At 47.3% G+C, this 22,773-nt stretch overlaps 1 long non-coding RNA gene across 3 annotated transcripts; it reads left to right on the forward strand.

Annotated features, from left to right (window-relative positions):
- Positions 1–4,316: 4,316 nt before the first annotated feature.
- On the forward strand, positions 4,317–17,133 carry LOC125388946 (uncharacterized). 3 transcript variants are annotated; one of them, XR_007228361.3, is made up of 4 exons: positions 5,733–6,671; positions 16,179–16,250; positions 16,627–16,752; positions 16,891–17,133. It is a non-coding gene; the product is annotated as an uncharacterized LOC125388946 (long non-coding RNA). The 3 variants fall into 3 exon arrangements; XR_015001606.2 differs by lacking the exons at positions 5,733–6,671; positions 16,179–16,250 and adding an exon at positions 4,317–4,443; XR_007228362.3 differs by lacking the exon at positions 16,179–16,250 and having other exon boundaries at positions 5,736–6,671.
- Positions 17,134–22,773: the final 5,640 nt, after the last annotated feature.

A 22,773-nucleotide genomic window follows, 5' to 3' on the forward strand; every position in this document is an offset into this window, starting at 1 on the left:
CTGTGCCTTACCTGGGCAGCATAGTAGAGCTGACGCTACAGATGGGAGCCAAGCTTGTGAGTGTGAAAGCAGGAGAACTGGCTGCACCCCTGCTTATCACTGCAAGGGGGAACTAGCCAGGGCAATGCTGGAGAGCTCACCCTGCTGGTGAGGACAGGGGAGCGCTGGCAGGCTGAGCAGCCCTCCAACTACCCAGGGCCAGAACCAAGGTTATGACTTGGCCCACACCGTCATCCACCCCATCTGTGATCTGTGGGAGCACATGAAGGGGTCAGCGCTGCAGAACCAGGGCTGCAGGACCTCCATGACACAGGGCAGCAACAGGGTATCCAAGAGGAGTCCCAGAGAAAGTTCAGCATCAATAGTGTAGCAGAAGCCAGAGGCCTCGAGCCAGACCAATGACTGTTTGCAATGAACACTTGCACGTAAAGATAAATGAAGAAAGGGTTTCCTGCGTGACTCACAGCGTCACACTACAACCTCCGTGACGAGATTGATATTTCCATTTTTTTCTCTTTTATTTTATTTTGGGAGAGAAGTTGCAAGGGCAGAGGGCAGATACAAAGAGACAGGGAAATGAATGGGATCAAAAAGCATGATGTGAAAGACACAAAGAATAAATAAAAAGGAAGTTAAAAAATAACAGTGAAAGATTTTTGAATTGCAACAATTGAAAATTAATTCAAAATTCAGTGTGAGGATAATCCGAGGTGTTCCTGGCAGCACTCGCCCGTCTTACATCTTGTGACTTCACTGTGTCTAGGTTCAGGATTCACACTGTGCGCTTTGCCCTGCACAGGTCTTCCAGCCACAGAGCACCACAGAACACCACAGAACACCACAGAACGTCACAGAACACCGCCCGACGCCCTTCAGCCAGACTTGAGGTTTCTGTACGTTGTGAATTGCAGGGTTTCATTGGACACCCAAAGCTTTCTGCTCTTTCAAGAAATGAAGTGGCTTGCTTGTAGAAACCAAAGACAGTACATAGCTTCTTACCTCCATCCCTCAGCACGTATCCAATCAGTCCATCTTTGGATTGGGCTGTGTTTGGTTTTAAAAGTTGTTGTTTAAGTTGCTGGCAAGAGTTTCAGAAAAAGAGAAATTGCTAAGTGAATGTTGGCTTAAGGTTGAGGCAGAATTTCCAGCAGTTTCTGAAAGGCCCATAAATGTATTTCTGCCATTTTGTGCTTATGCAAAGCAGAATTTTTGTCATTAACAATTATAAAATCAAAATATCAGTTAACTCTTGAACACGTTGAAGTGTTCTATATTTTGCAGCACTAAATAGCCAGTTTAATTCTTCTAAAAAACATTTTATTATAATTATTATTTGTGTGCGTGTGTGTGTGTGTGTGTGTGTGTGTGTGTGTGCCAGTGCCACAGTGCAAATGTGGAGTTCAGAGGACAGCTTGTAGGAGCGTGTGCTCTCGCCCACCATGCAAATCTGCGGGGTGAGCACAGGCTCTATGCCCTGCCAACACTTACAATTTCATCCTTTTAAATTGTAGCCACTCTAATGAGTGTGTATGGCATCTCATTGTGGTTGTGATTTGCATTTCCCTGATGACTAACAACACCAAACATCTTTTCATGTACTTGTGGACCATTTGTGTGTCTTTCTGAGCATAATAGCATGTTAATGCCGACTCTTTCAACCTCTAATCGAGGCAATAGAAGATTATGCAGATAATTAGTGCACAATATAGTAAATCAGTTCTATGAAAAGAACTGATCAGCCATGGGAGAGAGAGAGAGAGAGAGAGCTTACACTTGATCTCCGAGCTGTAGCTAGAATGCTGGGACTCTGTGATTTCCTCAAAACTAAATAGCTAGGGCAGGTGACAGGCAGGGTTCTCAGCCCTGCTTCTGTGTTGGGGATGATACAGACCATGGCTGCTGCTCTGGTGGGCAACCCTGCTGGGCAGGTGACTGTGGGTGGAGTTGCTCAGAGACAGAACAGCAGGCTACAGCTGGAGAGAGCTTCACCTCCTTTGATTCGGTTTCCTTGTTCCTGGGCATAAGGTGTGAGCTGGCCTGGACTTCCCAGTCTCTGAAACTAGCTCAGGGCTGCAGAGTCAATGCAGGACCGACTCTGATCCTGTCTCCTTGCTGAGGTCGCCGCATGCCTGGCTATCTGAGCTTGCTACGGCTCATGCAGTGAGGCCGGGGCTGCTCTAGTGGTCTATACTCTGATGGCTAGGTTGCATTCTGCAAGATATATCTGTAGCTGTGTGTGCAGACATAATCCAGACATCACTCAGCAGCCAGCACCGGGCCTTTCCCTTGACCTGGATGAACAATTGACTTAACTGGTCGAGTGCACCAAATGACCAGTGTGATCAGTTGGAAAACTGCTTTGATTGATTTTCTTTCTCCTCCACTAGGGCTACTGTCCGCTGGCCTCAATCAAAATGAAATCTGGCTTTGCAAAGGCTCCACTACACGGAGTATCTTAGTTTCTGTGTCCGTCTTGCTTATCTCTGATCGCAAGGGCTCACAGATTTGGCACATGCATCAAAGTGCTAGAGTTTTCTGTGCCGCGAGCAGGCTGTGTTATCAGCATGATACAACGGAGGAGGTGTTGATTCTGGAATGCACTAGAATCTGGGCTTAGTCAAAGTTGTGCTACTTACAGTCATTAAGACCTTGGATGAATCAGTCTTAAGATCCGGGTCCTCTTCTCTAACAGGAACGGTGAAAGTTACCTCCAGTGTTCTGAGGATTAATGCTGACAATGGACCTGACATTCAGGTATACTTATCGTTTTTCTCGGGCTCTGGGCTTCAAGCCTCTACCTGTAAAAGCTGAGTGGGATAGACTGCTTCTATTGCACCTGCAATGTACATTATATTGGTAAATTGTGTGTTTTTTAAAAGCTTGTTGAAAGTGATCTCTGGGATTGAGGAGGGACCTCCTGTCTTAGACTCAGGATGTTTATTTCAAGGGTTCTCTAGAATATCTTCTTTGGGCAGGCTAGCTCCCTAACAACAGCTAAGGGTGCTGGAAACATTGTGCTCTTGAGAGCAGCTAGGAGGCCAACTATTTCCCGCAGAGGTTGCTAGCATTTATCTCATGATTTCAGAAGCCCCCCCCCGGTGGAAACTGGAAGCCAGAAGTTCAGCTATAGGAAACTTATCAGTGGGGAGAGAGGGCAGAGAGGACCCTCCACCTGAACTGTCAACCAGGAACCCCAGCGGGCTGCCTTGGCTTTCTTGGTTTCTGTTTGCCGTTTGCAAGGTCTCGACTCGAAGCTGTCTTCCCCCCATCCTCCACTTCTCTCTAGCTCTATCAGTCTTTATTGCTTGCTCTAGTCTTAATAAACTTACTCATTCAAAGCAAAACACATGGCTACTGTAGACCATTGTCTAGACCACACAGAGCACTGCCTCTGGTGGCTGACTAGGGGACAGACGGGAGTTTTTCTTTAGTCACAAAGAAACCTTTCCTCACAGCGTTTTAGGCAAAGTCTCAAGAGATGAGGTCACAGTATAATATGTGACAAAACCAAAAAACAAAACAAACAAAACCCAGAAAACCATGCAAACAAAAACCCTCTATTAAATAAGGGGAACTCTGAAAAATTAATGACAGTTATTTTGACAATCACAAAGTACTAGCCCTGAGCTAAACTATTCTTTAGGTCACATCCCTATTCAATGGGCCCATAAACTTGAACAAGCGCCCTACAGAGCCACCACATCCCCATTCAATGGGTCCATACGCTTGACCAAGTGCCCTTCAAAGCCAAAGTCAAGTCTTCCATTCAGTGACTTTCTCTTTCACGGACTTCGAGGCGGTACCTCATGGTGCCTCAGTTTCCCTTTAATCTCAGGAGTTCTATGGTAGAACATTCCTTCCAGGGTCACAAAGCTGTGGTTATCCTCTCAAATGCCCTCCAAAGTCTTCCAGTGACAGAATGAGGAGCAAGAATTATTACTAATTAGTGAAAATCTGTATAATCGCATAATTGGAGTGTATAATTGATGCTTCACTGCTGCAGGCAGAAGCGAGGGCTGTAGAGATGAAAGCATGGGAAAAGGAGGTGGCCATGGGCCCCCAACTACTGAAAAAGCAAGAGAAATGTGGAGGGGTGGGCATTGCAGGTTCCCGCACTATGCATGTATTGAATAAAGATCATGAGCTGGGAGTCAAGCAACACAGAGAAGTACAGAATGAGTCCTTAGCCAATAGCACGCACCACACCCCCACACCCTCACACTGCTCCTAGGAAATCTTTGGATGCCCACAGTCTGAAGCTTCTGTGTATTTCTTCTGTTGTTACATCAGCACCAGATGCTTATGAAAGGGTTTGACAGATGTCCATGGTCAGGGAGAAGAGATGCTCACCAACCTCATCTTCTTCGGCTCTTGCATTTGGTCTTTGAGTCCTCAGTGCACTGTCAACATCCAAGCAGAGTCCCTGCCCTGCCTGGTACCCACGTGAGTTTTGATATCTGTGGTCTATTTGTTTCAGGGTTCATTTGCCAGAAGGGAAGCAAATGTGTAGACACTGGAGTGTTTTCTCCATGCATGCGCTGAGATTGTCTTTTGCCTGAAGGAAGCAGGTGTGGATGGGGAAGTGAGTGTGGATGATCTTGGGATCATGAGACTGTCAAGAATAATGGTTAGTGAGACGGCTCAGTGTAAAGGCACATTTACACATGCACGCGCACACGCACACACACACACACACACACATACACACGGGGGGGAGAGAGAGAGAGAGGAGAAAGAATAGATAGGTGATAGATAGATAGGTGATAGACAGATAGATAGATGGAAGATAGATAGATAGATAGATAGATAGATAGATAGATAGATAGATAGATGAAGTATATTTAAAACAAAACAAAAGAATTAGTAACAACCATATTGTGTCAGTATGCTGAGTTAGCTGATGGTGCCACATCACTTCAGAATGGGGGTGAATTGTCCCCACTTCACAGTAAAGTGAATGAAAACAAGGGAAGAGAAGCCAATTGCCCGAGGTTGCCCAGCTGGTTTGTGATGGAGCCTGGACTCCAGCACAGGTCTTATTCCAAAGCCATCTCTGGAACACCACCTGCTCTGCTCCCCTGGCACCTGAAACTATCAGGGCTGCTGCCACCACTGCCACCACTCTGCCAGCACCACCTTTGCACCAGCACCTCCTCCTCCCTTACTTCTGCTTCCTGCACAAGTTCCCATCAAACCCACAGGCTTGCTGGCAGGATCAAGTGAGCTGATAGTTAGTAATAAGTAGTTAGAACAATTGCTGGGCTTCCAGAGGCTTGTAACCCTTATGAGGCGTTGTTCTTGTTCCTCCTTGTGTGCTGTTACTATCTCTCTATGCTAGATACGCAGACCTGGGTGCTTCTGGAGTAAAGATAGGAGGCCCTGCTCTCCTGGGACTTGACATTAGTAATAAGAGGCAGAAGCTGCTGCAAGCCACCCACGCGGGCTCACACAGAAAAGGCAGTCTAAGTCTAGAATGAGGACCTACCGGGCTTGGGTTGAAGATGGAAGGCTTCCTAGAGGAGTTGAGATCTGACCTAGGGCTGAAGAGAGTGCTGAGGTTGAGACCAAAGCATTCAGGTAGGAATAGTAACCAGGATACCAGTGTGCCCCCCCCCTCAGAACTGAGGATGGAGGCGCGCTTGCTTTGTGTCTGTGGCGTTTTCAATGCCGAGACAGGGCTAGTTTTAGCGTAGAGTGCAGCACACATGGATTAAAGGATGCGAGAGAAACGAGAACATGGATGGGAACTTGGAGATGTCTGGGTGAGGTCTACAGATCAAGAGGAAATGGGTGATGGGGAGAGCACGCTGAGGCAGGGTTTACACGGAACCTAAAGACAAAGTCAGATTTTGATAGGTAGGGAGAGATGACAGAGCACGAGGCTTTGAACGAATGCCCAGAGAACAAGTGGAAAACTTCATCTTGTGCCAACCTGGCATCGTTTGCTACCCTCGACACCTGGAACAGATGAGGGAGAACGGGAACGGTAGCCTCTGAGGAAGACGCGTGGCTCCAGGGCAGTCTGCGCGAAGAAAGCAGACACGGCACACAGACACCTGGTTCTGTCACCCCGAGTCCCATCAGTGCACATGTCCCCATCATAACCTGCAGCGCGTGACATTTATCTGCTTGGCTTTAACGCAGCATCTTCACAGTTGCCGAAGGGACTGCTTGGCAACTGCTCGGTGGATTCCATGTTCCCGCTTTCCTGCAGCTGCTTAGGGACAGCTCCATGCGTCCCTCATCCGGTGTGAGAACTGAAGTGCTCATGCGCAGAATCAGCTCCCTGGCGAGACCGTTGCTCGGGAGTGGGGTGGGGATTCTGCATTACCTTTCCGTGGGGAGATATTAAAAAAAAAAAGATCTGCTCCTCCCAGATAGGGTACCAATGACAAACCAAAATAACAATGCCACTCTAGCCAACAAAAAACTATGTTTATTTGGCTCACTTATAGAGCGTGAGAGGCTATAGGAGAATGACCCCTGAACAACCACAACACCAAAAGTTCTCACCCCAGCATGGATGACAACTTCCCCGTGCCTATAATAAATGGAGTCACCTTCTCATCTAATCTTCCATACTTTATATACTCTATCACCTGAGACCCCAGACCCATGTGCACACCCCTGGAAGAAGGTGTAAGAAGGAGCAGGAGCCTCAGGAGTCTCAGGTAAGTCTGATGACCCCCTCCCCTCCACCGTGCCCTCCTATGAGAGGACATCGATCAGCTTGATCTCGGCGGTCTCTCGTTGGCATTTGCAGCTGCTCGGATGAAGATGACAGCGACTGTTAGGTTTGGAGGACAGCATTCTACGACACGAGGCATCTGTTTCCTGTGTGTTCTGCTTGCATTGAAGTTAGTGATACTGAACCACTGATTTGGGGGATGGGGAATGTCTTTGGACTCAGTTAAGGCTTTCGGCATCAGGGTGGGTAGACAGAGAGTGGGTTAGCCTGGAGCAGAGCAATCTATTAGTCTATCTCAGTAATCCATATGGAGGATTAAATGTAGGGATGGTGAGAGATCAAAGTGGGAAATATAACCACATCCTCCTTTTGTTTTCCCAAATGAGACTCTCTCAGGCAGATCTATGGGGGCAGAAAAAAGAAAAATTCTTAGATGCTGACAGATCTGTGTTCAGTTTCTGTTACTTACGCGCTGACTGATTTCTGGAAAATTCCTTTAACAAAGTAGTTTTCAATCGGGGGTGTTAATTGTTCTCCCCTGGAGGACATTCAGTAATATCTCGATACATTTTTGTTGCTGCTGCTATTGCCACCGTGGTCAGAAGGGAAAGCTTCCTACTATATCAGTTCCCAGAGCCCAGGACTGCTACTGGGATTTCCATATTGGATAGCGAGGACAGCACTCGCCTTCCCCAGATGAAAGAGCATCTGCTCTCAGTATCATGAGGGCTGGGGAATTTGTCAGCCCCACTGAGTCTATCTTGCCATCTGTCCAGTGGGGTAAGGAGCAGCCGGGAGCAATCAGATGTGTGGGTAAGAGTTGTCCCTGCACACAGTAGGCCCTCAGTGTAGTTCTCTATGATTCTCCCACAAGTCCCGTCTTTGTTGTGGGTGTGGAAGATCTGGAAGAGAATTCAAAAGCGTTGCTAAGCTAATTACAGGGCAGGAAGTTACACTGAAGCACATGAAAAGACCTGAGGTTACTTAGCCTGAAGAATGCAGGTGGCTCAAAGGTGGTTTAATAATGGTGTTAAAGCCTCGGAAAGGCTACGATCTCAGAGAAGTCGATCCACTGCTTCCCAGCTCCATTGGGGAATGAAAACGAGCTCCAACGAGGGTGGAATGAGACCAGACATGGAGCAGAAGATTCTCTCTATGGAAATTATTGGGAGAGAGGGCTTTCTGCAGCGCAAGAATCCTAAGGATAGCTTTGTGTCTGGTGTTGGGATGAACATCGTTTATTAGTGACACCCGAGTGTGCCCATGTGTTAGAAGAGCTGTGGATCCGGAAGCCTGCATGGGCAGAATGGTCCCTGTCTTACAGCGTTTACAGGTTAGTTTGGGGGCATGCGAGGAGTGCAGCTAATACTTCAGGTGAGCCTTAGGAGAAGACTCCCAAGATGTCAAAGATAGGGGATACAGGGAAGGATGGGGCAGCATTTGACATGGGTTTAGTGGTTCCATCAGCAGCTGGATGCGTAAGAACAGAGTCATGAGAAGATGGGAAGGTGGGCAGGACTGGTGGGCCAGAGATGGGGGATATGAAGGGTGGGGGAATAGCAGGGAATACTCTGGAGTCTGGAACAAATCAGGTCCCTGGGAACAGAATAGCAGGTGGGGCTTGGCCCTTGACTCAAGTAGGTAGAGGTGGACCTGGGAAGACGAAGTAACTGTGGGCGATATGGGGACCAGGAGGGTCAGCTGAGGACTATGGCTTGAGGACTCAGGTCAACGCTGAGGTAATGAGAGGTGTGGCACCTGGAGGAGGTGCCAAATCCTCCCTAAATTTTACTTCCTGGGTGTGCCTCTGGTCTCTCACAGGCAAGACAGGTTGTCTCCAAGCTGGGCCACCTCATGCCTGGAAGTCATCCCAGACTGGATCCTTTCCTCTTCACGTTGGAAACCTGGCGCATGACTGGGTGACCTGGCTGCTGCTGGTTCTGCTTCTGCACAGGCTCTGCTCTTGGTGGGGGGGCAGAGGCCTCCCTCAGCCTGGTCCAGTCACCTACTCCCCCTAGTTGCCGTCCTTTGTGTGTTCTATTGCTCCCTGTGTGATCCCTGGACCAGCTGGACTAAACTCTTGGTAATGATGCTTAAGTAAGTGGGTGCTGGGGAGGGGAGTAAGACTCGCAGAACCATCTAGGCCTCAGAGGGCGGCTAGGAAAGACCTCCATCCTTATCTACCATGTGGCTATCTGTGAATCCATGCAGGACATCTATGCTGGGCCAGGTCCATCCTAGGGTCACTCCTGCCTCCTGGGGCAACTGACTAAACTCATGCCCTCAGAGGTGGCTCCTGGTGCCTGAGGTCCCTTCTAAAAAGCAGCTTTTTTTCAATGCAACTTGGCAGCTTGTCTGCCCAAGGCAGGATGGCTTTGTCGTCTTTATCAAGGCTGAGGAATGAGGGGAGGGGTTTGCCATAAAAGGCCTAGAGGTCAGGACAGAGTCAAGGAGTTCTGAAAGGATGCTGCAAGGTACCCTATCGCTGCCAGATGATGCCCCGGAACTAGCTAGAGAGTTGACAGAAACAGCCTGAGGCCCTCGTCACAGTGGTCCAGCTGAAATGGGGCGGGTGTGTACCATGTAGAACACCATTTGCCCCTTTCCTGTCTAGAGTGGTGGGCTCCTGTCTCTGCAGAGAGCTACCTCTCCTGTGTCCCCTTACCTAGCTTGGCATGGCGGCAGCACTCTTTGCTGGGGCCATCAGATGTCACAATGAACAGGGCTTATGTCAGGAAGATGTGGAGTTTCACTCTGGTCCTACAGTATTGGTTCTGGGACCATCCACACGGTACAGAACTGCACCAAGTTCCTTCCTGCTTAATAAATGAGGGTGTCACTTCCCATTCTATTGGATTACTATGAGAGCAAATGAAATATCAGAGTTCCTCTACCTGGTTGGTCCTCAATAATTAATATTCTTTCCTTTTCTGTTCCTGAGGACCAATACAGGAATGAGCTAGCTGGTCCTTTTAAAGTCTCTCAGGGACTCACTACAGGAGCCCAGGAGAACAGCCCATCCTTGAATTTTGCACACTGAGGCTTCTCTTGATTACCTTGGTCCCAGGCCTGCTCTGCCCATGAGTGAATTGTATCTCCAGCACAGATTTAAAGGTTGAATAACGCTTTGGAGGATTCTGGGGCCGGGTGGGGGTGGGAGGTGTTGGAATCTGCCAGGTGAGTAGACAGACATACCTGGGCAGTGTAGAAATCAGACGGGGAGAAAGGGGAAGATGAGTTCACAGTGTTAAGGACCAGTGGTAACATCAGACTCAGAATTTGGAGGGACCAGCTGAGATGGAGGACTCCATCAGCATCACAAGCATCCCTGAGATCCTCCATCAGCATCAAGGCATCCTTGGGATCTTTCATCAGCATCATAAGTATCCCTGGGATGGCATCCCAGCCCAGTTCCTCTTCTTGTTGCATCACCAGGAGGACAATTCAGCTCTTCCCACTCTGTGATCCTGCAGTCTGCCAACCACCTGTGCCGAATGAGAAGCTCATCAGATCCTTCCAAAGATCAGAGGCTGGCATGACAGAGGCAGGTACTGGCCAGTGTCGGCTAGCTCCGGAGCAGGGATGTTGGAAACATGCCTGGTTCAGGCTCTGAGTCCCACAGCTGCCTTATAGTGAGCCACTGGCTCCTTGCTCCTGGGAAGCAAAGACATTGCAATCGGCAATCTGAGTCACACCACTCCCCAGTTGTTTTGAAAGGAAGCTTCCTTAATGAAGGAGAATTGCAGGGGAGCCGCAGCAACACTGGGAAATCAGCCTCAATTTCCCTTGCAGTTGTCACTCTGCTCGGCCCCTTTCTCTTCGCTCAAGATGCACACAACGGGGCCTTCCACACAGCCTGGGCGCAGGAGACTCTGTGAGCCTGTGAGCGCCTGAGCCACTTTCAGCCCTCCAGATGTTCTACCTGTCTGTAAGACGGGCCCTCAGCAGCAGCTGGGGAAGGGGCTCGACAGTGGATGAGCTTGTTCCTCGGCTTCCAGCTGAGCAGGGCTTCCCTCCCTGAGGCTGACACCAAGTGCTCTTCCTTCCACACAGAGAACACTGGAGAGTGAAACTGCAACACGCGTGGGACCGTCTGTGATGTTTTCACAACATGGTGCCCACCCCAGAAAGTTCCCTCCCCCTCTACTGCCAAACAAGCAAACAAACAAACAAACAAAAACCAACCAACCAACCAAGCAAAGAAACAAACCCTCCAGCCAGCTCTAGTAAAAACGTCTGGACTAACCCTAGTTGATGGGCAGCGTTGCCTAGGGATGTGAAGTCAAAGGAAACAGTGGACAGAACCCTCTCCAGACTTTCTGATGCCGTGATTAGAGAGTAGTTGCGGGAGGTTTGATGTCATTTGCTGTTTAAGCCTTGCCCTTCCATAGTAATGTCAGAGTCTGTGGAGATGAAAAGGCTTTAAAGGCCATCTGGCCCACTCTCGCTTTCCTTCCAGCCCCTGCTGTCTTCTCTGCCTCTTCTGAACAGCCATTTCGGAGACACAGTTTTTTCCCCCGTGGTTAGTGTTAATCATCAACGTGACTGAATCCAAAAATCACCTGGTAGGCTGGCCTCTGGGCTTGCCTGTGGGGAGTTACCTTAAACACGTTAATTGAGATGGGCGGATCTGCAGGCCATGGGTGGTATCATTCACTGGCTGGGAGCCTGGACTGTGTAGTGGAGAAAGGGAGCTAAGGGAACTGAGAAGTGGCATACATTGCCTTTGCCTTGACTGCAGGGGCCAGGTGACCAGCTGCCTCAAGCCCTTGACACCTCCCTCCCATCCCCCCACCCCTGCTATGGCAGACAGTGTCCTTAAACCGCGAGCTCCGTTAAACTCTTTCTCCCAGAAGTTGCTTTTGCCAAGGTATTTTATCACAGCAACAGACAAAAGGATGCATTCCAGTTGTGGTCTTCTTGTATGGGGATTCTCGTTGTGTTTCAAGATCTGGGCCCTCCACACTGGTCCTCACCTTCTCTTCTGCTGAGTGGAATTCTACACATTGCTCTCATCCTCATGGGCTCACGCTTTGTGCGAGGCGAAGCATGAAGGGAAATCTTATTCTGTCATGGAATATTTATTTAACTATGCAAAGATGTGTTACATTTGTTTAGGCTGCATTTGTTTAACAATGTAAAGATGTGTTGCTTCCCCCGTCTAAGGCACCTGATTGGTCTAATAAAAAGCTGTACGGCCAATAGCTAGGCAGTAGAGGGATAGGTGAGGCTGGTAGGCGGAGAGAATAAATAGGAGGAATCAAGGTGTGTGTGTGAGAGAGAGAGAGAGAGAGAGAGAGAGAAAGAGAGAGAGAGAGAGAGAGAGAGAGAGAGAGCGCGCACAAGGAAGAAAGAGGAGATGCCCAGAGCCAGCCAGGCAGCTGCTAGACAGATGTGGAGTAGGACGTATAGAAAGGTAAAAAAAAACCCTAGGGAAAAGTGTAGATGAAGAGAAACAGGTTAAATTAAGTTATAAGAGCTAGCAAGAAAGGCTAAGGCCGAGCATTCATAACAGATACTAAGTCTCCATGTCATGATTTGGGAACTGATTGGTGGCCCAAAAGAAAGCCTGCTGCGTCATCCCCCTTCTCCCATAGCCTGGATTATGCCAGAAGGTGGCTGGTACATACACGGATGCATCTCTCTTCCAGAAGGATAGGGAAGTCTATTTCCTTCATGTACAGATTTGGAAGTGCCTTGGGTTGAATGTAAACTTTTGAGACCCACCTCATGTCAAGCTTCTTCCTTGGGAATTGGGCAGAAAACCTGAACATCTCGAGGCCCAGCACACTGGTTTATGAAGGGAATCATTTATCCCTGAGAACACTGTCTTGCTGGTAGGATTCAGACTTCTGGTGGTCTGTAGGCACTGCACAAAACCCTGGACTCAGGAAAAGATGGAGGGGAGGATCCAGCTGAGCTCGCTCTGGTGGCCCTCCAATAAACGTAAAGAAGACATGATGACATTCACTAAGGAAGCTGGAAGAGACAAGGAAGCCAGAGAAAATGGTAGAGTTATACCCAGGCAGTGGGGCCGATGCTTCTAGAAGAACCTGGGTTCACAGGCAGGTTAAACTAAGAGGAAGGAGATGGAGGGGAGGAGGCAGAATGCTATGATGATAATAGCAGAAGTCTAAGAGTAATGGTGGGTTTTGTGCATGCGTGCGTGCGTGTATGTGTGTGTGTGTGTGTGTGTGTGTGTGTGTGTGTGTGTGTGTAACAGAAAGTTAGAGGGGTTGGAGATTCAGCATAAGTTCCCAACACTTGGCATAGCTGCTCCTCTTGTCTTTCAAATAAAGACAAGGCTAAATCCCGAGGGGATTTTCAATGGATTCTCATTAGTTGAAGAACTTCAAGAAGAGGCATCTTCGTTCAGCATGCACAGATGTCTGTGTCTGGCCACCAGCACCCTCACTGAAGTCAAGCTAAGAGATGTTTGTAAGGATGGCCAAGCAAGCAATCCTTTGCCTCCTCAAGAAGTTGCCCTTTGCAAAAAACCACTTCACTTGTCTCCTGAGGTGACCGGATCTGCAGGTTGACTTTACACAAAAGAGTTCTAGCTGGGCCTCAGCTCAGGCCACCACTGCCTGAAGCAGCAGCACCCTGGACTGCCCTTTCTTTCTGGGTTTGGAACTACAGGAGCTCTGGGCTTCTCTGGACCAACCCTTCAGGGACGTATCTCCCTGTTCTAGAGCCTTCCAATTCTTTCCATCCACCTCTGGGCCAGGTTTCCAATTTGTCGGTATTTTCCATTTCATTTCCTTCACACTCACCTTTCCTCCCAGCAGAATCGTCTGGGGCTTTAGTTTCCTTTTGTTGGAATGAGCATTTCCTCTGTCTCCCAACCCTCCTTTTCTCCCTGCCCTACAACATTGGTAAATCAACCACTTCTTGTTCCTGGATGTACCTCCTAGGCTGGGGAAGAAAGGCTGGTACCCAGTGGCTCTGCTCCATAGTGTGGCTTCTGTGTCTGGGATGGGAGCTTGGAGAAGCCTTCACATCATCCCTGGTGGTCTGTCCAGTATCCTGGCAACCAAAAGCTACGGTATTCCCATATAATCCTTTGCTGATGGAGATCCCAGCCTCTATTCTATTGCCTCTGGCAGGACTGGCCCACAGCCAGTCTGCACAGATTGAGGAGGGGTGGCGGTATGGAAGAAGTCAGCTCCTTGAAGAAGTCCAGAGAGAGAAGTCCTAGCATCTATCATCCGTGTTCTCCGGTTCTGGAATGTTCTCTGGGGGAATGAATTGCTCTGGCTTAAATCTTTCTCCCTGTCATTGTAGATGAACTTATCTTAGAAAGATGGGTCTGGATGTGTTCTCTTGGGCCATTGATCTTCAAGGCTGGTCTGGCCGATCACCTAAAGGAATCCCCGTGTGTTTCATAATGGCATCCATCTGACTCAGGAATTTGGTTCAGGTCTTACAGTCACTTTTGTGTGTGTGTATGTGTGTGTGTATATGGATGAGTACAGATGCATATGTGCAAATGGAAGCCAGAGGGTGATGTCAGTTGCTCTTTAGTCTTCATCTTATTTATTTATTTATTGAGGCGAGTCCTCTTGTTGGCTTAGAGCTGTCAGACTTGCTCAGACTGACTGGCCAGTGAGCCCCAAGGATCTGCCTGCCTCCATCTCCACAGTGTTGGGATTACAGGTGTGTGCTTGTGTCTGCCTTTTTGACATGGGCTCTAGGGACTCACACTCAGGTGTCCATGCTTGCACCAGCTGGCCGAGCTGGTCCTCCAGCTCCTGTTTGTTCCTCTCATACAATCCCCAGTAGTAATGGAGTGGTGACAGTACCTCAGAGAGAGCTCAGCACTGGGGACTGTTCACTGGGTGATGAGACTATGACGTTCTCAGCCGAAGCAGGCTAAGATTCTGATTGGGGCTCCATTGCCAGAGAGGTTTCAAAGCAAGGGAAGGTGCTGGTCTGTGCATTCCCCCACTCCCCGTATTCTTCACTTGATAAAACTTTCTGGTTTTCTAGCCTTAGTCAGTCATTGTGCAGAGCCCAGACAAAACTGGGGTGATGAAAAGATGGGGCGTTCCCCAAACACTTGAGTGTGGAGAGAGAAACTTGTGCAGGTGCACTCTGCAATGCTACATGACAACCCATGTATGACAAAGAATGGTGACATGCCTGGGGCTTCAATGAGGGCATGGGGCAGAAACAACATTGGAGCTGGGCCTCTGTAGGAGTTCCACACTGTCAGGAAGGGAAAGTCAGAGGACACGGGGAGGCTGGAGAGGTGGTTCAGTGATGGAGATCACCTGCTGTTCTTCCAGAGGACCTGAATTCAGGTTCCCAGCACCCAGGCCTGACAGCCCACAGTCACCTGTAATTCCATTCAGGACAAACTATCCCCCAAATATGGTACCTTGGCATATTGAGTATCATTTGCTGAGAGAGAATGAGAAATTGGCAGAAGCAGTAATGTCAGTCAGTTGCTCTGACCTTCCCCTGTCCCTTCTCCACAAATAAGGCAATACATCATCATGTGTGAGGTATCCTTCCTATACCTGCAGGGAAAGACACACACACTTCCTCAATGATGAAGAAACACAGAGGGTTTGAGATGGGCGAGCCTTGCAGAGTCACCCCAGCTCACCATGCTCTTAGCCTCTGCCCTGTCCTGTTTCTCCATGACTGCCTGTTTGTTATCAGTACTGCTGTGATGCACAGCTGGATTAACTAATTTGCGAGGCTTTTCTTCTCTTAATACCTGTGTCAGATAAAACACAGATTAAGTTCGTATGTTTTCTTTTTTCTTTATGGCTGATCTGTCTTCTGTTATAATGTAAGCCAGCCAGTCTTTTCTGATATTACAGTGTGGGCTCGCTTGTCCTGTCGATGTTGTAGTACGAACAGTTAGTCCACCGGATGTTATAGTGTGAACCAGCTGGTCATTCTGATGCGGCGTATACTACTACCCTGTTCATTTCAATTGCTTTCCGTGGGGTTTGTCTCTACGCACCAAATGACAGGATTTGAAGAGATAAAATGCATCATCAATTATTTCAATCAAGTGATATGTGTGATTAGTGTGGCCAACTGTTCTGGTTAGGTTTTTGCCAAGTTGACACAAGTGAGAGTCATCTGGAAAGAGGGGACATCAATTGAGAAAATGCCTCCATCGGATTGGCCTGTCGGCAAGTCTGGGGGGCATTGTCTTGATTGATGATTGATGTGGGAAGGGTCGGCGGCGCACTGCGGGTGGTGCCATCCCTGGGCAGGTGGTCCTGGGCTGTATCTTTTAAAAAGCAAGCTGAGTGAGTTCTAGGAGCAAGCCAATAAGCAACACTCCTCCGTGGCCTCTGCTTCAGTTCCTGCCTCCAGCTTCATGCCCTGCTTGACCTCCTGCCTTAGCTCCCTCAATGATGGACTGTGATAGGGTCATACAAGTCGAATCCCCCTCTTAGTCACCTTTGGTCATGGTCTTTATCACAGGAACAGGAAATCTAGCTAATTAACCAATGATGTGTCCTAGGTCCCTTTCCATGTGGTACTGACTGCTGTTCATAAAGGCCGGGGACATCCAGTCACCAAGAGAACTCAACGGGTATGACTCTGGAGCCAGGACTGCCCTCCATGCCTCATTGAGCCAATGCAGAAATCTTCCCAGAAGAGAACAGAGCGAACTGCTTATGTCTGAGCCTGAGTTCCCAGGCGCCCCAAATGTGTCCTAATTCAAGATTTAGAGACAAGGAGAACATAAATCCATCCAGCTCTGGGGCCAGAGGAGGGCGGATGTTGGTGTTTGCTCTTTAATCAATAGCATTAGGCTTTTCGATGGATGGATCTTAATTTGATAATCTCCCCGAGGAGTCATTGCTTTTGACATGGATGTATTACATGGTTTCCTGGCTACCAGGGAGACTGGGCCAGCTTCCCAATGGAATGGGAATGTTGCTCTCTTTATGTTCTCTTTGTTTCAGGATCCAGGAAGGGGCTTGGTTTGCATCATAGCTTCAAAGCCTCGGAGCTGGAACAGATCCCGGTTAGTTCACATTCTCTGCCCCTGGAAAGACCACACAGGGTCCTGGAAAAACCATGCTCACCAGGTGAAAATACTTGCTTCATTCAAAAGAAGGTTTTCCATATCAGGGGAGCCTGAAATCACACCCTTAGCTGTGCTGAAGTCATTGGAGCTACTGTTCGGATTGTGCTTCATTTATTCTCCTCATTTCCCCACTCTTCAGACCCAGCATGTTCACTGTGGAGAAGCCGGAGAGCCCTGCAGGTCCTGGATGCCCATGGGTGGGCTGGCGGTGGGACAGTGGCACTGATGGTGAAGACCGCACGGGCCAGTGCCACCTCAGAGTGAGCTGAAGCAAGGAACAGGCGTCCAGTCAGCTCTCGTGATGGCCTCTTCTCTAACAGAAGGCCCCACCCTGCAGCTCTTGTCTTCATTCCACTGATTAAAGCCATTCCCTATTTTCCCAGCTAAGTCACTCTGTATTCTCCCACTGGAGCTGTCAGTTCTGCAAGGGCAGCAACAGGGCCTTCTGTATCCCCAAATCCTCTGCTGAATTACTGGTGTACAATCAGTATGTGAACGGATAGTTCAGGAGTGTGTGTGGGGCAGATATCTAGAATATATAAAGAACCACAAAAATTGAACATGCCCCCCAAATTTTCCAATTAATACGTGTGTTAATGAGCAGAGTAGATACTAACAGTTCTCAAAAGGTGGAACACAAATGGCGTGTGTGTGTGTTGTGTGTTGTGTGTGTGTGTGAGTGTGTGTGTGTTCAACACCCTTACTAGTAAGATGCCTGTAAATTAAAACTATTTGAGATTCCATCTAACTCTAGGCAGAATGGTTACCATCAGGAAAAAAAAAAAAAAAGACAGCCAACAGTGGTGAGGAAGTGAGACAGAAGAACACTTATTCACTGCTGGTCAGGGATAAACTGATACAGTCATTATGGAAATCAGTGTAGGAGGTTCCCTAAAAACTCCAAATGAAACTTGCTATACTACAGAAAGGACTCTAGTCCTTCCACAGAGATATTTGCTCATCTGTGCTCACTGCTGCACTGTGCACAATAGCTAAGAAGCAGAACCAGCTTAGATGCCCACCAACATATGACTGAGTAAAGAATACACACACACACACACACACACACACACACACACACACTTTATTCAGCCATAAAGAAAAATAAATCATGGAACTCACAAGAAAATGGACAGAACAGGAAATTATTATGTTAAATGAAATCAGCTAGGTTCAGAAAGACAAACACTGTGTTTCTCCTCTATCTGGGTCCTAGATTTTAGAGAGAGAGAGAGAGAGAGAGAGAGAGAGAATGGGAGGTGCTGTGTATTTGAAAGAGAAGCGGGAGAAGAAAAAGAAGAGAAGGAGGAAGGGACAAACAGGAAGAAGGGGGAAAGAGGAAAGTGAAGGAGGAGAATTGACGGAAACAAGGGTTGTGTACTACAGCACCAGGCCTGTGGTGTGGCGCCTGCACTACAGGACCATCCATGAGCCGGGCAAGGGCCTGGAGATTTAAATACACAAAGATGCACAGACAGAGACACGAGTCATCCTTGAAACAGGAATGCCCCAAGAATGCCCCCCTTTATTGTGTACAAGAGCCACTTATATAGGGGTTGTTAACTGATAGCCACGCCCCAGCCAAACCCACCAGAAACCACTTACCTGCCATCACGAACTCCTGAGGGTCTCATGTTCAGAGCAGCTGCAAGCATAACACGTTGATTACAAGAAATTCAGGATCTGGGGGTTCATAGCTCCCAACAAAGTGTTATGAAAAAGTAACAGTGAGGCTTGGAGAGATGGCTCAGCAGTTAAGAGCAATTGTTGCTCTTGTAGAGGACCTCAGTTCAGTTGCCATAGCTGCCAGCACATCAGGGGGCTCACAATCCACTGTAATTCCAGCTTCAGGTTATCCAATGCCCTCTTCTTGCTTCTCTAGGCCTGTGTGCAAACACATACACACACACACACACACACACACACACACACACACACACACACACACACTTTGAAATGAAGAAATGCCATAAAGAAACCAATTACCATGTCAATAAAAACTAAAACAAAGAAAATGAAATTTAAAAAACAAAAAACAAACAAACAAACAAAAAACCCTGGAAAAAGTTATTCCTGGGCTTGAAAGTGCAAACTAAATATGTATATTCCTAGATTTGTGGCTCAAAGATTCCGTCCTCGTCATTTTAAACATTTTTTACCTGGCAATTTATTCTTACCAAGCCTCAGGCTGCTGTCTGTGAAATACACCCCTGCTTCCCTGGGCTGCTATGGATAATTTACTTATGCAAGACGACACTTGCGGGCACTGCTCTCTACACCAGCAGGCGAAGTAGATATGAAGCGTGGTAGATCTGTCATGTTTAGCCTTCATCTAGTGTTCATTGTTCTCTTTCACTTGTTAATCATAATGGAAGACCACTGTGCTAACTATGTGCTCAAGGCCTGGACAATTGTCCCTTCACTTGGGACAGAAACTGCTCCCAGAGCTGAGCACAGGACTCTAAAAGGGCTAATTAGAACTCTGTGCTAAGAGGGGTGGGCGTGGGGATGAGCTATGACTCAGAGTAGTTCAATCATAGAGTTTCCTGTCAAGGAGGAAGAAAAAAAAAACTAGGCTTTCTGCAGATGAAATAGAGACAAACAGAGAGAAGATGCAGCTTCCAAGCCCTGATGGTGGGGTGCCTAGAGCGCGTCCTTCAGTCTCTGACACCACAGCTGTCTTTTTTAATATACAAACCCACATTTTGCTTAGAGTCTGCTTTCAGTCGTAGCCAATCAGCAAGTTATTCCTGGTCGTGTATTTATTAATTTAGTCTCTGTGATATATTCAACCAATGCTTATTGAACAAAAACAGAGAGGCTATGAGATAAAGGATTCTGGTTATCTTCCTGGGAGAGAGCTTCCGAGTCTTTGGAATTTTCCCATGATGGAAGTCTCTTTGCTATTGACAGGTACCCTGAACTAAATCTGATTTTATACGGAGAAGATGACTCAGGAGGGGGCTTCTCATGTTGGAGACCGATCAGTCGTGTGTTTAGAGAATACAGCATCAAGCCAGTTACGCAACTTGACCTCCTCCAGAGAAGGCAGGGGCTGAAGACTGACGTCAGTTCCATGGCCAATGATTCAATCAATCATGCCTACACAATAAGACTCCAGGCCCGGAGGTGGTGGCATACACCTTTAATCCTAGCACTCCAGAGGCAGAGGCAGGAGGATCTCTGAGTTCAAGGCCAGTCTAGTCTACAGAATGAGAGTTCCAGGATGGCCAGGGTTACACAGAGAAACCCTGTCTCAAAACACCCCCTCTAAAAACAAACAAACAAACAAGCAAAAACCCTCCAGGGAGACTTCTAGATTATCAGAGCCCAGCAGAGGACAGGGACAGCCTGTAGTGACTCAGTATCCCTTCATTTGACTGGTCCCAATTAATATTCTTTGTCCCAAGGCCATATGCACAACATTTTGCTGGGTCTGTGAATCAGTCAAGAGAATCATAAAACCTGACAAGGTTATGAAGACTCTGGCATTTGCAGCCAGTTGATCAAAAGTTCAGGTGCCATCTGAATTGGGACTCTTATTGGAAATGATGCTCTTGATCTGTGGAGTCTGTATCAAATAGTTAGTACCAGAGTATCACTGTAGTATTGTAACCATGGTATATGTGATCCAGTCATCTCACCATATGTATCTACGTGAGAGAGAAAAAAATGTATGGGTTTCCACCAAGAAAGAGACTTACGTAAAGATGTTTATAGTAGCTTGTTATTAAGAATCCTGAATCAGAAATGAGCCATTAGTAGGTGACTAAATAAATAGTCCTATAGACACTCTGGAATTACTATCTACCATTAACAAAAATGAATGAATGAAGAAATATGCAATATGAATTCAAAACAATTGTAAGTGAAAAGCTGCACGAAAGAAAAGAAAAAGACTATAGAAACTACACCTAAGCCAAGCATGTTGGCGTAGACCTTTAATCCTGGCACTCCAGAAGCAGAAGCAGGAGGATCTCTGTGAGCTTAAGGCCAGCCTGGTCTACAGAGGAAGATCCAGAACAGCTAGGATTGTTACACAGAGAAACCCTGTCTCAAAAAAACCAAAAATCCAACAATGACAAAACAAACAAGCAAAATCTATACTGTATGTTTTCGTTTTTATAAAACTTTAAGAAGTACTACATAGTCTACAGTGACAAGAGCAGAGAACACACCTGGGGTAGCGTGGATGGACGGATTACGGGGCTGAGGGAAATTTTTGGCAAAGAATTATAAAATATTTTACTTAAAAAAATTTAATTCATGAGCCCCAGCCCCTAGCTAAGTAAGGACCTACTGACAGTTAATAACTTCTGGGGAAAGAACAGTCAGTTTTCTTCATGGGTGTGGCTCCTGGTAGGTCAACCATCTTCCAGTGGATGACTTCATATCCATGAGTATACACGAACACAAATTGTACTTGAGTGTGCTGACTACTTTTATGCCATCTTGATACAAACTAGACTCACCTGAGAGGAAGGAGCCTCCATTGAGAAAATGCCTCTATAGAACCGGGCTATAGGCAGACCTATAGGGCATTTATTAATTAGTGATTGATGGGAGGGCCAAGCCCATTTTGGGTGACTCAACCCCTGGACTGGTGGTCCTGGGTTTTATGAGACAGTAGGCTGAGTAAGCCATGAGGAGCAAGTCAGTAAGCAGTACCCCTCCATGGCTTCTGCAATATCTCCTGCCTCCAGGTTCCTGCTGTGTTTGAATTCCTGCCTTGGTTCCCCTACAATGGACTGTGATATGTAAGACGAATAACCTTTTCTTCTCTAAGTTGCTTTTGGCTGTAGTGTTTTATCACAGCAGTAGTAACCCTGACTAGGAAAGTGGGTTATAAAAAAAAAATAAAGAGGACACGAAGTTGGGAAAAAGTAGGGGGATGGATCTAGGAGTTAGGGGGTGAATGAAGATCATATAGATGCATGAAAATTCTCAAAGAGTTAATAAAAAATTACACTTGATATATTTTTATTTTTTCATTGTGCATGTGTTTGATGTGGGTGTGGGTGCCCATGTGGTGATCTGAGGACAATTGTGTGGAGTCACTTTTCTCTTTCCACTTTCACCTGTGTTCTGGGGATCTAAGCCCTCGGCTGATGGTTGTGGTCACTATTTTCATAATAGTCAAAACTTATCAAACTACACTTCTCATATGTAGTTTTTTGTACACCAATCACATCTCTGTAAAACTCTTACAAATAACATGGCAGCATCTAACAGGGCTAGAACGTCCCCTCTAGCATCTCACTGGTGGCTTGGATCTAACCAAGTGGGAACTCCTGACCTGCCTCTTGCTTGTTCTTGCTCTGTTGTTTGCGATCACTCAGAACCCAGAAAATGGAGTCGCTGTTTTTTCTTTTCCCTCTCCCACCAAGAGTCAAATGGAAAATACATTCTAGTAATTCTCTTCCCTTAACGGTTCCAAACTCTGTTTCTCTCCAGGCTTGTTGAGGTGGTCATTCCCTCACATCTAATTTCTATCTTAGTCACATTTTGCCACTGTCACGAAACACCAGAGGCAAGCTGCTCATAAGGAAAAGGGAGCTTTTTTTTCTCACAGTTTTGGTGTGTCCAGGATGTGGTATACCTGGCATTGTATCAGCTCTGGTGACTGCATCATATCATGGCAGATGGCCATGGTGGGATTATGTGTGAAAGCAAGAGATTGCACTGGGCCTACAGGGAACTAGGCAGGTGTAGTTCCCACCATCTCTTTTGAAAACACATTCCCAACTCGCCTGAAGATGTCTCACTAGACTGCACCCCTTAAAGGTTTCTAAAAAGTTTTTGCACCCTGATAAGCCTCTCTGATGACGCAATAATCCAAATCAGACCCAATAAAATCAAATTAGAAAAAGCCCAGTTTTAATGGATACCAGTGCTCCCCGGTGGCCTTCTAGCCCCCTAGAGAGGAGCTGGGGAAGGAAGATGGAAAACCATGTGTTTGTTCTCTGGGGGGCAGTTTAAATACCCTGTGGGAGTGGTCTTGAACATCTCTGGGGAGGGGTCA

The sequence above is a fragment of the Myodes glareolus genome, chromosome 4 (genome assembly GCF_982192425.1).
Source record: "Myodes glareolus chromosome 4, mMyoGla1.1, whole genome shotgun sequence".
NCBI lineage: Eukaryota > Metazoa > Chordata > Mammalia > Rodentia > Cricetidae > Myodes > Myodes glareolus.